This window comes from Triticum aestivum, chromosome 5A, assembly GCF_018294505.1.
Source record: "Triticum aestivum cultivar Chinese Spring chromosome 5A, IWGSC CS RefSeq v2.1, whole genome shotgun sequence".
NCBI classification, from domain to species: domain Eukaryota; kingdom Viridiplantae; phylum Streptophyta; class Magnoliopsida; order Poales; family Poaceae; genus Triticum; species Triticum aestivum.
Window position 1 is genome coordinate 111749294 of NC_057806.1, and position 12408 is coordinate 111761701.

Below are 12408 nucleotides of genomic sequence, written 5' to 3' on the forward strand. Positions count from 1 at the left end.
GGTTTATCCTCATTGCTGCACAGAAGAATTATGTCCTTGATGCACCGCTAGGTGACAGACCTATTGCAGGAGCAGATGCAGACGTTATGAACGTTTGGCTAGCTCAGTATGATGACTACTTGATAGTTTAGTGCACCATGCTTAACGGCTTAGAATCGGGACTTCAAAGACATTTTGAACGTCATGGACCATATGAGATGTTCCAGGAGTTGAAGTTAATATTTCAAGCAAATACCCGAGTTGAGAGATATGAAGTCTCCAACAAGTTCTATAGCTAAAAGATGGAGGAGAATTGCTCAACTAGGGAGCATGTGCTCAGATTGTCTGGTTACTACAATCGCTTGAATCAAGTGGGAGTTAATCTTCCAGATAAGATAGTGATTGACAGAATTCTCTAGTCACCATCACCAAGTTAGTAGAACTTCATGATGAACTATAATATGCAAGGGATAATGGAAACAACTCCCAAGCTCTTCGTGATGCTGAAATCAAGAAAAACATCAAGTATTGATGGTTGACAAGACCACTAGTTTCAAGAAAAGGGCAAAGGGAAGAAGGGGAACTTCAAGAAGAACGGCAAGCAAGTTGCTACTCAAGTGAAGAAGTCCAAGTCTGATCCTAAGCCTGAGACTAAGTGCTTCTACTGCAAAGGGACTGGTCACTGGAAGTGGTACTGCCCCAAGTATTTGGCGGATAAGAAGGATGGCAAAGTAAACAAAGGTATATTGGATATACGTGTTATTGATGTGTACTTTACTAGTGTTTATAGCAACCCCTCGGCATTTGATAGTAGTTCTGTTGCTAAGAGTAATAACTCAAAAAGGGAGTTGCAGAATAAACAGAAACTAGTAAAGGGTGAGGTGACGATGTGTGTTGGAAGTAGTTCCAAGATTGATATGATCATCATCGCACACTCCCTATACTTTCGGGATTAGTGTTGAAACTAAATAAGTGTTATTTGGTGTTTGCATTGAGCATGAATATGATTTGATCATGTTTATTGCAATACGGTTATTCATTAAAGTCAGAGAATAATTGTTGTTCTATTTACACGAGTAAAACCTTCGATGGTCATACACCCAGTGAAAATAGTTCGTTGGATCTCGATCGTAGTGTTACACATATTCATAATATTGAAGCCAAAAGATGAAAGTTAATAATGATAGTGAAACTTATTTGTGGCACTGCCGTTTAGGTCATATCGGTGTAAAGCGCATGAAGAAACTCCATACTGATGGACTTTTGGAACCACTTGATTATGAATCACTTGTTACTTGTGAGCCGTGCCTCATGGGTAAGATGACTAAAACGCCGTTCTCCGGTACTATGGAGAGAGCAACAGATTTGTTGGAGATCATACATACAGATGTATGTGGTCCGATGAATGTTCAAGCTCGCGGCGGGTATCATTATTTTCTGACCTTCACAGATGATTTGAGCAGATATGGGTATATCTACTTGATGAAACATACGTCTGAAACATTTGAAAAGTTCAAATAATTTCAGGGTGAAGTGGAAAATCATCGTGACAAGAAAATAAGGTTTCTACGATCTGATCGCGAAGACAAATATTTGAGTTATGAGTTTGGTCTTCAATTAAAAAATGTGGAATAGTTTCACAAACTCATGCCACCTGGAACACCACAGCATAATGGTGTGTCCGATCGTCATAACCGTACTTTATTGGATATAGTGCAACTGATGTCTCTTACCGATCTACCACTATCGTTTTGGGGTTATGCATTAGAGACAGCTGCATTCATGTTAAAAAAGGCACCATCTAAATCCGTTGAGACGACACAATCTGAACTATGGTTTGGCAAGAAACCAAAGTTGTCGTTTCTTAAAGTTTTGGGTTGTGATGCTTATGTGAAATAGTTTCATCCTGATAAGCTCAAACCAGATCGGAGAAATATGTCTTCATAGGATACCCAAAGGAGACTGTTGGGTACACCTTCTATCACAGATCCGAAGGCAAGACATTCGTTGCTAAGAATGGATCCTTTCTAGAGAAGGAGTTTATCTTGAAAGAAGTGAGTCGGAGGAAAGTAGAACTTGATGAGGTAACTGTACCTACTCCCTTATTGGAAAGTATTTCATCACAGAAACCGGTTCCTGTGACTACTACACCAATTAGTGAGGAAGCTAATGATGATGATCATGTAACTTCAGATCAAGTTACTACCGAACCTCGTAGGTAAACTAGAGTGAGATCTGCACCAGAGTGGTACAGTAATCCTGTTCTGGAGGTCATGTTACTTGACCATGACGAACCTATGAACTATGAGGAAGCGATGATGAGCCCAGATTCTGCGAAATGGTTTGAGGCCATGAAATCTGAGATGGGATCCATGTATGAGAACAAAGTGTGGACTTTGGTTGACTTGCCCGATGATCGGCAAGCAATTGAGAATAAATGGATCTTCAAGAGGAAGACAGACGCTGATAGTAGTGTTACTATCTATAAAGCTAGACTTGTCGAAAAAGGTTTTTGACAAAGTTCAAGGTGTTGACTACGATGAAATTTTCTCACTCGTAGCGATGTTTAAGTCTGTCCAAATCATGTTAGCAATTGCCGCATTTTTATGAAATCTGGCAAATGGATAAACAAAACTACATTCCTTAATGGATTTAAAGAAGAGTTGTATATGATGCAACCAGAAGGTTTTGTCAATCCTAAAGGTGCTAACAAAACATGCAAGCTCTAGCGATTCATCTATGGACTGATGAAGCATCTCGGAGTTGGAATATACGCTTTGATAAGTTGATCAAAGCATATAGTTTTATACAAACTTGCGGTGAAGCCTGTATTTACAAGAAAGTGAGTGGGAGCACTACAACATTTCTGATAAATATATGTGAATGACATATTGTTGATCAGAAATAATGTAGAATTATTCTGCAAAGCATAAAGGAGTGTTTGAAAGGAGTTTTTTAAAGAAAGACCTCGAAGAAGCTGCTTACATATCGACCATCAAGATCTATAGAGATAGATCAAGACGCTTGATAAGTTTTTTTCAACGAGTACATACCTTGACAAGATTTTTAAGTAGTTCAAAATGGAACAGTCAAAGAAAGAGTTCTTGACTGTGTTACAAGGTGTGAAATTGAGTAAGACTCAAAGCCCGACCACTGCAGAAGATAGAAAAAGAATGAAAGTCATTCCCTATGCCTCAGCCATAGGTTCTATAAAGTATGCCATGCTATGTACCAGATCTATTGTATACCCTACACTGATTTTGGCAAGGGAGTACAATAGTGATCTAGGAGTAGATCACTGGACAGCGGTCAAAATTATCCTTACTGGAATAAGGATATGTTTCTCGATTATGGAGGTGACAAAAAGGTTCATCGTAAAGGGTTATGTCGATGCAAGTTTTGACACTGATCCAGATGGCTCTAAGTCTCAATCTGGATACATATTGAAAGTGGGAGCAAATAGCTAGAGTAGCTCCGTGCAGAGCATTGTTGACATAGAAATTCGCAAAATACTTACGGATCTGAATGTGACAGACCCGTTGACTAAAATTATCTCACAAGCAAAACATGATCACACCTTAGTACTCTTTGGGTGTTAATCACATAGCGATGTGAACTAGATTACTGACTCTATTAAACCATCTGGGTGTTGATCACATATCGATGTGAACTATGGGTGTTAATCACATGGTGATGTGAACTACTGCTGTTAAATCACATGGCGATGTGAACTAGAGTATTGACTCTAGTGCAAGTGGGAGACTGAAGGAAATATGCCCTAGAGGCAATAATAAAGTTATTATTTATTTCCTTATATCATGATAAATTTTTATTATTCATGCTAGAATTGTATTAACCGGAAACGTAATACTTGTGTGAATACATAGACAAACAAAGTGTCACTAGTATGCCTCTACTTGACTAGCTCGTTAATCAAAGATGGTTATGTTTCCTAACCATAGACATGAGTTGTCATTTGATTAACGGGATCAGATTATTAGGAGAATGATGTGATTGACATGACCCATTCCATTAGCTTAGCACCCGATCGTTTAGTATGTTGCTATTGCTTTCTTCATGACTTATACATGTTCCTATGACTATGAGATTATGCAACTCCCGTTTACCGGAGGAACACTTTGCGTGCTACCAAACGTCACAACGTAACTGGGTGATTATAAAGGAGCTCTACAGGTGTCTCCGAAGGTACATGTTGGGTTGGCGTATTTCAAGATTAGGATTTGTCACTCCGATTGTCGGAGAGGTATCTCTGGGCCCTCTCGGTAATGCACATCACATAAGCCTTGCAAGCATTATAACTAATTAGTTAGTTGTGAGATGATGTATTACGGAACGAGTAAAGAGACTTGCCGGTAACGAGATTGAACTAGGTATTGAGATACCGACGATCGAATCTCGGGCAAGTAACATACCGATGACAAAGGGAACAACGTATGTTGTTATGCGGTCTGACCGATAAAGATCTTCATAGAATATGTAGGAGCCAATATGAGCATCCAGGTTCCGCTATTGGTTATTGACCGGAGACGTGTCTCGGTCATGTCTACATTGTTCTCGAACCCGTAGGGTCCGCACGCTTAAAGTTACGATTACAGTTATATTATGAGTTTATGTGATTTGATGTACCGAAGGAGTTCGGAGTCCCGAATGAGATCGGGGACATGACGAGGAGTCTCGAAATGGTCGGGACGTAAAGATCTATATATTGGACGACTATATTCGGACATCGGAAAGGTTATGAGTGATTCGGGTATTTTTCGGAGTACTGGAGAGTTACAGGAATACGTATTGGGCCTTATTGGGCCATACGGGAAAGAAGGAAAAGGGCCTCAAGGGTGGCCGCACCCCTCCCCTTGGTCTGGTCCGAATTGGACTAGGGAAGGGGGACGCCCCCTTCCTTCCTTCTCCTTTTCCCTTCCTCTTTTCCTATTCCATATGGGAGGTGGAATCCTACTAGGACTCGGGAGTCCTAGTAGGACTCCACACTTGGCGCGCCCCCTTCTAGGGCTGGCCTCCTCCTCCCTTGCTCCTTTATATACGGGGGAAGGGGGCACCCCAAAGACACAACAATTGATCCTTGAGATCTCTTAGCCGTGTGCGGTGCCCCCTCCACCATAATCCTCGATAATATTGTAGCGGTGCTTAGGCAAAGCCCTGCGACGGTAGAACATCAAGATCGTCACCACACCGTCGTGCTGACGGAACTCATCCCCGACACTTTGCTGGGTCGGTGTCTGGGGATCGTCATCGAGCTGAACGTGTGGTAGAACTCGGAGGTGCCGTAGTTTCGGTGCTTGATCGGTCGGGCCGTGAAGACGTACGACTACATCAACCGTGTTGTTATAACGCTTCCGCTTTCGGTCTACGAGGGTACATGGACAACACTCTCCCCTCTCATTGCTATGCATCACCATGATCTTGCGTGTGCGTAGGAATTTTTTTGAAATTACTACGTTCAACAACAGTGGCCCGGACCGACATTACGCGTACGCTTACGCGAGACTGGTTCTACCGACGTGCTTTGCACACAGGTGGCTGGCGGGTGTCAGTTTCTCCAACTTTAGTTGAACCGAGTGTGGCTACGCCCGGTCCTTGCGAAGGTTAAAACAGCACCAACTTGACAAACTATCGTTGTGGTTTTTGATGCGTAGGTAAGATTGGTTCTTGCTAAGCCTGTAGCAGCCATGTAAAACTTGCAAGAAACAAAGTAGAGGACGTCTAACTTGTTTTTGCAGGGCATGTTGTGATGTGATATGGTCAAGGCATGATGCTAAATTCTATTGTATGAGATGATCATGTTTTGTAACCAAGTTATCGGCAACTGGCAGGAGCCATATGGTTATCGCTTTATTGTATGAAATGCAATCACCCTGTAATGCTTTACTTTATCACTAAGCGGTAGCGATAGTCGTAGAAGCATAAGATTGGCGAGACGACAACGATGCTACGATGGAGATCAAGGTGTCGCGCCGGTGACGATGGTGATCATGACGATGCTTCGGAGATGGAGATCACAAGCACAAGATGATGATGGCCATATCATATCACTTATATTGATTGCATGTGATGTTTATCTTTTATGCATCTTATCTTGCTTTGATTGAGGGTAGCATTATAAGATGATCTCTCACTAAATTTCAAGATAAAAGTGTTCTCCCTGAGTATGCACCGTTGCCAAAGTTTGTCGTGCCCAGACACCACGTGATGATCGGGTGTGATAAGCTCTACGTCCATCTACAACGGGTGCAAGCCAGTTTTGCACACGCAGAATACTCAGGTTAAACTTGACGAGCCTAGCATATGCAGATCTGGCCCCGGAACACTGAGACCGAAAGGTCGAGTGTGAATCATATAGTAGATATGATCAACATAGTGATGTTCACCATTGAAGACTACTCCATTTCACGTGATGATCGGTTATGGTTTAGTTGATTTGGATCACGTGATCACTTAGAAGATTAGAGGGATGTCTTTCTAAGTGGGAGTTCTTAAGTAATATGATTAATTGAACTTAAATTTATCATGAACTTAGTACCTGATAGTATCTTGCTTGTTTATGTTTGATTGTAGATAGATGGCCCGTGCTGTTGTTCCGTTGAATTTTAATGTGTTCCTTGAGAAAGCAAAGTTGAAAGATGATGGTAGCAATTATACGGACTGGGTCCGTAACTTGAGGATTATCCTCATTGCTGCACAGAAGAATTATATCCTGGAAGCACCGCTGGGTGCCAGGCCTGCTGCTGATGCAACTGACGACGTTAAGAACGTCTGGTAGAGCAAAGCTGATGACTACTCGATAGTTCAATGTGCCATGCTTTACGGCTTAGAACCGGGTCTTGAATGACGTTTTGAACGTCATGGAGCATATGAGATGTTCCAGGAGTTGAAGCTAATATTTCAAGCAAATGCCCGGATTGAGAGATATGAAGTCTCCAATAAGTTCTATAGTTGCAAGATGGAGGAGAACAGTTCTGTCAGTGAGCATATACTCAAGATGTCTGGGTATAATAATCACTTGATTCAACTGGGAGCTAATCTTCCAGATGATTGCGTCATTGACAGAATTCTCCAATCACTTCCACCTAGCTACAAGAGCTTCGTGATGAACTATAATATGCAAGGGATGGATAAGACAATTCCCGAGCTCTTCGCAATGCTAAAAGCTGCGGAGGTAGAAATCAAGAAGGAGCATCAAGTGTTGATGGTCAACAAGACCACTAGTTTCAAGAAAAAGGGCAAGGGGAAGAAGAAGGGGAACTTCAAGAAGAACAGCAAGCAAGTTGCTGCTCAGGAGAAGAAACCCAAGTCTGGACCTAAGCCTGAAACTAAGTGCTTCTACTGCAAGCAGACTGGTCACTGGAAGCGGAACTGCCCCAAGTATTTGGCGGATAAGAAGGATGGCAAGGTGAACAAAGGTATATGTGATATACATGTTATTGATGTACCTTACTAGAGCTCGCAGTAGCACCTGGGTATTTGATACTGGTTCTATTGCTAATATTTGCAACTCGAAACAGGGACTACGGATTAAGCGAACACTGGCGAAGGACGAGGTGACGATGCACGTGGGAAATGGTTCCAAAGTCGATGTGATCGCGGTCGGCACGCTACCTCTATATCTACCATCGGGATTAGTATTAGACCTAAATAATTGTTATTTGGTGCCAGCGTTGAGCATGAACATTATATCTGGATCTTGTTTGATGCAAGAAGGTTATTCATTTAAATCAGAGAATAATGGTTGTTCTATTTATATGAGTAATATCTGTTATGGTCATGCACCCTTGAAGAGTGGTCTATTTTTGATGAATCTCGATAGTAGTGATACACATATTCATAATGTTGAAGCCAAAAGATGCAGAGTTGATAATGATAGTGCAACTTATTTGTGACACTGTCATTTAGGTCATATCGGTGTAAAGCGCATGAAGCCAAAAGATGGTTGTTCTATTTATATGAGTAATATCTTTTATGGTCATGCACCCTTGAAGAGTGGTCTATTTTAGATGAATCTCGATAGTAGTGATACACATATTCATAATGTTGAAGCCAAAAGATGCAGAGTTGATAATGATAGTGCAACTTATTTGTGGCACTGCCATTTAGGTCATATCGGTGTAAAGCGCATGAAGAAACTCCATACTGATGGACTTTTGGAACCACTTGATTATGAATCACTTGGTACTTGCGAACCGTGCCTCATGGGCAAGATGACTAAAACGCCATTCTCCGGTACTATGGAGAGAGCAACAGATTTGTTGGAAATCATACATACAGATATATGTGGTCCAATGAATGTTGAAGCTCGTGGCAGATATCGTTATTTTCTCACCTTCACAGATGATTTAAGCAGATATGGGTATATCTACTTAATGAAACATAAGTCTGAAACATTTGAAAAGTTCAAAGAATTTTAGAGTGAAGTTGAAAATCATCGTAATAAGAAAATAAAGTTTCTATGATCTGATCGTGGAGGAGAATATTTGAGTTACGAGTTTGGTTTACATTTGAAACAATGCGGAATAGTTTCGCAACTCACGCCACCCGGAACACCACAGCGTAATGGTGTGTCCGAACGTTGTAATCGTACTTTACTTGATATGGTGCGATCTATGATGTCTCTTACAGATTTACCGCTATCGTTTTGGGGTTATGCTTTAGAGACGGCTGCATTCACGTTAAATAGGGCACCATCAAAATCCGTTGAGACGACGCCTTATGAACTATGATTTGGCAAGAAACCAAAGTTGTCGTTTCTGAAAGTTTGGGGCTGCGATGCTTATGTGAAAAAGCTTCAACCTGATAAGCTCGAACCCAAATCGGAGAAATGTGTCTTCATAGGATACCCGAAGGAGACTGTTGGGTACACCTTCTATCACAGATCCGAAGGCAAGACATTTGTTGCTAAGAATGGATCCTTTCTAGAGAAGGAGTTTCTCTCGAAAGAAGTGAGTGGGAGGAAAGTAGAACTTGATGAGGTAACTGTACCTGCTCCCTTATTGGAAAGTAGTACATCACAGAAACCGGTTTCTGTGACACCTACACCAATTAGTGAGGAAGCTAATGATGATGATCATGAAACTTCAGAACAAGTTACTACTGAACCTCGTAGATCAACCAGAGTAAGATCCGCACCAGAGTGGTACGGTAATCCTATTCTGGAAGTCATGCTACTAGATCATGATGAACCTACGAACTATGAAGAAGCAATGGTAAGCCCAGATTCCGCAAAATGGCTTGAAGCCATGAAATCTGAGATGGGATCCATGTATGAGAACAAAGTGTGGACTTTGGTTGACTTGCCCAATGATCGGCAAGCAATTGAAAATAAATGGATCTTCAAGAAGAAGACTGAAACTGACGGTAATGTTACTGTCTACAAAGCTCGACTTGTCGCAAAAGGTTTTGACAAGTTCAAGGAATTGACTACGATGAGACCTTCTCACCCGTAGAGATGCTTAAGTCTGTCCGAATCATGTTAGCAATTGCCGCATTTTATGATTATGAAATTTGGCAGATGGATGTCAAAACTGCATTCCTGAATGGATTTCTGGAAGAAGAGTTGTATATGATGCAGCCGGAAGGTTTTGTCGATCCAAAAGGATCTAACAAAGTGTGCAAGCTCCAGCGATCCATTTATGGACTGGTGCAAGCATCTCGGAGTTGGAATAAACGCTTTGATAGTGTGATCAAAGCATTTGGTTTTGTACAGACTTTCGGAGAAGCCTGTATTTACAAGAAAGTGAGTGGGAGCTCTGTAGCATTTCTGATATTATATGTGGATGACATATTGCTAATCGGAAATGATATAGAATTTTTAGATAGCATAAAGGGATACTTGAATAAGAGTTTTTCAATAAAAGACCTCAGTGAAGCTGCTTACATATTGGGCATTAAGATCTATAGAGATAGATCAAGACGCTTAATTGGACTTTCACAAAGCACATACCTTGACAAAGTTTTGAAGAAGTTCAAAATGGATCAAGCAAAGAAAGGATTCTTGCCTGTGCTACAAGGTGTGAAGTTGAGTAAGACTCAATGCCCGACCACTGCAGAAGATAGAGAGAAAATGAAAGATGTTCCCTATGCTTCAGCCATAGGCTCTATCATGTATGCAATGATGTGTACCAGACCTGATGTGTGCCTTGCTATAAGTCTAGCAAGGAGGTACCAAAGTAATCCAGGAGTGGATCACTGGACAGCGGTCAAGAACATCCTGAAATACCTGAAAAGGACTAAGGATATGTTTCTCGTATATGGAGGTGACAAAGAGTTCATCGTAAATGGTTACGTTGATGCAAGCTTTGACACTGATCCGGACGATTCTAAATCGCAAACCGGATACGTATTTACATTAAACGGTGGAGCTGTCAGTTGGTACAGTTCTAAACAAAGCGTCATGGCGGGATCTACATGTGAAGCGGAGTACATAGCTGCTTCAGAAGCAGCAAACGAAGGAGTCTGGATGAAGGAGTTCATATCCGATCTAGGTGTCATACCTAGTGCATCGGGTCCAATGAAAATCTTTTGTGACAATACTGGTGCAATTGCCTTGGCAAAGGAATCCAGATTTCACAAGAGAACCAAGCACATCAAGAGACGCTTCAATTCCATCCGGGATCTAGTCCAGGTGGGTGACATAGAGATTTGCAAGATACATACGGATCTGAATGTAGCAGACCCATTGACTAAGCCTCTTCCACGAGCAAAACATGATCAGCACCAAGGCTCCATGGGTGTTAGAATCATTACTGTGTAATCTAGATTATTGACTCTAGTGCAAGTGGGAGACTGAAGGAAATATGCCCTAGAGGCAATAATAAAGTTATTATTTATTTCCTTATATCATGATAAATGTTTATTATTCATGCTAGAATTGTATTAACCGGAAACGTAATACTTGTGTGAATACATAGACAAACAAAGTGTCACTAGTATGCCTCTACTTGACTAGCTCGTTAATCGAAGATGGTTATGTTTCCTAACCATAGACATGAGTTGTCATTTGATTAACGGGATCACATCATTAGGAGAATGATGTGATTGACATGACCCATTCCATTAGCTTAGCACCCGATCGTTTAGTATGTTGCTATTGCTTTCTTCATGACTTATACATGTTCCTATGACTATGAGATTATGCAACTCCCGTTTACCGGAGGAACACTTTGTGTGCTACCAAACGTCACAACGTAACTGGGTGATTATAAAGGTGCTCTACAGGTGTCTCCAAAGGTACATGTTGGGTTGGCGTATTTCGAGATTAGGATTTGTCGCTCCGATTGTCGGAGAGGTATCTCTGGGCCCTCTCGGTAATACACATCACTTAAGCCTTGCAAGCAATGCAACTAATAAGTTAGTTGCAAGATGATGTATTACGGAACGAGTAAAGAGACTTGCCGGTAACGAGATTGAACTAGGTATTGAGATACCGACGATCGAATCTCGGGCAAGTAACATACCGATGACAAAGGGAACAACGTATGTTGTTATGCGGTCTGACCGATAAAGATCTTCGTAGAATATGTAGGAGCCAATATGAGCATCCAGGTTCCGCTATTGGTTATTGACCGGAGACGTGTCTCGGTCATGTCTACATTGTTCTCGAACCCGTAGGGTCCGCACGCTTAACGTTACGATGACAGTTTCATTATGAGTTTATATATTTTGATGTACCGAAGGTTGTTCGGAATCCCGGATGTGATCACGGACTTGACGAGGAGTCTCGAAATGGTCGAGACATAAAGATCGATATATTGGACGACTATATTTGGACACCGGAAAGGTTCCGGGTAAGATTGGGACAATACCGGATCACCGGGAGGTTATCGGAACCCCCTGGGAGGTATATGGGCCTTATTGGGCCTTAGTGTAAAGGAGGGGAAAGGAGAAAGGGAGGGGGCGCCCCCCCCCAAGCCCAATCCGAATTGGGAAGGGGGCCGGCCCCCCTTTCCTTCCTCCCTCCTTCCTCTTCCTTCCCTCTCCTACTCCTAATAGGAAAAAGGGGAGTCCTACTCCCGGTGGGAGTTGGACTCCCCCCCTTGGGCGCGCCACCCTCCTTGGCCGGCCCCCTCCTCCACTCCTTTATATACGGGGGCAGGGGGCACCCCAGAGACACAACAATTGATCATTGATCTCTTAGCCGTGTGCGGTGCCCCCCTCCACCATAATCCTCGATAATATTGTAGCGGTGCTTAGGCGAAGCCCTGCGACGGTAGAACATCAAGATCGTCACCACGCCGTCGTGCTGACGGAACTCATCCCTGACACTTTGCTAGATCGGAGTCCGGGGATCGTCATCGAGCTGAACGTGTGCAAAAACTCGGAGGTGCCGTAGTTTCGGTGCTTGATCGGTCGGGCCGTGAAGACGTACGACTACATCAACCGCGTTGTTATAACGCTTCCGCT